Raw genomic sequence first — 2,196 nt, forward strand, 5'->3', positions numbered from 1 at the left:
AAAAAAAAAAAAAAAAAAAAAAAAAAAAAAAAAAAAAAAAAAAAAAAAAAAAAAAAAAAAAAAAAAAAGGCTGGTACAGAAAGTTTGTAAGCTCAGAACTTGAAATGTGAGATATCTTAAAAGTTTTGGATTTTGAAATAATGCTTGTGTACGCAATTACTCTGAAAGAAAGCTTAATTTAAGAATTCGGATTTTTGAATATCTAAAAGGTGAGGCAGTGTAGGTCCTGAATCCTCTCAAAATCTTTGGCTATTTGGTTTCCTGTTATTTAAAACATCCATGCAGTTATGATGAAGTCCTTGTAAGAATTTACAAATAAAACTAGAAAATGAAAGGCAAGACTTGTTTCGTCTTTGACAATATGTTTTTCTCCCCACTCTCAAATTATTAGAAAAAGATTTCAAAATGTTCTTTTTTTGGCACCAGTTTATAAGGGTGAAATAATTTAGAAATTTTTATGTTTCGGAAACAAATCCTTTCTGGTTGCTTCTTCCTTTGTTTAATGGAAGGGCCACTATCTTATGTACCTTTGCTGTCTTTTGTTCTTGCAGTGATCTTGCAGAATAGTCTGTTAACATCAGGAGCTTTTTCTTTAGCTTTTCAAGATGGGGATATTTTGATAGTTACTCTTTTAAAAACTAAGTAGAGAGTACAGTTGTGATATTGTTAAAATTCTGGTGACATCTTCTATCATGCTGTTTATGTACATATATAGTGTATTCACTTACATTTTACTGTCTGACTCCTTCTAAAAAGATTCATTCGTATTCAAGGAGTCTGTTTACTACAAGGAGTTAATATTTTCTCACCTCATTAATATTTTTCTTTTTAGCAATAAGGGTAGGATTTTATTGTTGTTAGAGATATGATTGAGAGACTCCTAAACCTTAATGTCATTGGCTCTGATTTTAACAGTGAAACTACAGCCCCACACACTTTATTTAGGGTGAGGTGTCCAAGAGAATACTCCAGGCCCCTGGTAGACCTATATATGTCATCATATGGTGTTTGTCTGAATTGTTAATTGTGTTAGATACGCCCTGATAATTTCAATTCTAGCTCTATGCTGCAGTTGCCTGCAGGATGAGGTAGCTTTTCCCATGAAACGAGTAAGTCCATGGAAGTAGTGGAGGGGAAAGGTCAGTGCAGTCATTGCCAGAAAAGTTTTTATTCTGACCATGAGGTATTTCTGTCTATCCTTCTTATTTGTATTACCTTTGATAGAACAAAAACAAATCAAAAAAAGCCCTTACCAATACAAAATTCTACCTTTTGTTCTCTCTGTCCTGAGTAAATACATGAATATATGATGCTGACAATCAGTTTGAATGTAGGGCTGAAGTTAGGTGAGATCTGAGCAGATGTATTAGCTTGTTAGCACCCACTTTCTCCTCATTTGTGCTGCTGTGGAACCTACCAGACGCTTGGCTGCAAGCCCAACAAAACTCGCTCTTTTGAGCTTTTTGTTTGCTTTGCTGGGTGAGTTCCACCTGGTGAGTTCTGTTGGCTCTCAGAGGGCCCCAGCAAACTCTAGAGCTGGGACAAAGCCAGCCATGAGAAGCTGTAAAGAAAACAGGAAATCCAGCTGAAATAAAAATCACTTTCTTTACGGAAGAAATTAAAAACTACAGGCAAAATATATTGTGACTTTTGAGTAGTAAGATATTTTGTTTGAAAAATTTTCCAAGTTCTAGATTTGAATCATCTGCTACTACTCATGATTTCCTCTTCTCTACAGGAGAATGGACAAAACTGAGAACTAGTAAGAGACAAGTCCAGTTTTGCCTGCAGTGGCAGTTTCTTCTACAAAGCAAATGCAGATTTTTACTGCATGTATTACAAAGTTCCAGCATAGGCAGATGGAACTCGCCAAACTGTAGATCTGCCTTCAGTGACTGAAGGAAGAGGGGTTCACCCCGATTGTCTCAAACTGGATAAGAAAGGAGATAAGTGGTGGAACTCTACTGTGAGATGTGTTAACATTATATTAATTTTTAACATCGGTATTTGTGTTCATTTGTACTGTGAAATGAAGCAAGCAAGAGAAATGAAGAGATCTGGGTAATATGCAGCCAAAATAACCAGTGAGTTCAGCAGTCAGTTTCAGTGTCCTGACACTAATTCTTAAAGATGCTTTCTTAATTGTTATAAATTAACTATTCCATGGTTATTTAACTTGTCTTTAAAACAAAAGCA

At 35.2% G+C, this 2,196-nt stretch overlaps 1 protein-coding gene across 1 annotated transcript in view; it reads left to right on the forward strand.

Annotated features, from left to right (window-relative positions):
- The window catches only part of LOC114070240 (cullin-2-like), an 8,564-nt gene that overhangs the window by 4,724 nt on the left and 1,644 nt on the right, over positions 1–2,196 (forward strand). The gene's annotated exons all lie outside the window — the stretch shown is intronic.

The sequence above is a fragment of the Empidonax traillii genome, unplaced genomic scaffold, assembly GCF_003031625.1.
Source record: "Empidonax traillii isolate 1590-97213 ecotype Southwest subspecies unplaced genomic scaffold, ASM303162v1 scaffold1488:size101188, whole genome shotgun sequence".
Classification (NCBI taxonomy): domain Eukaryota; kingdom Metazoa; phylum Chordata; class Aves; order Passeriformes; family Tyrannidae; genus Empidonax; species Empidonax traillii.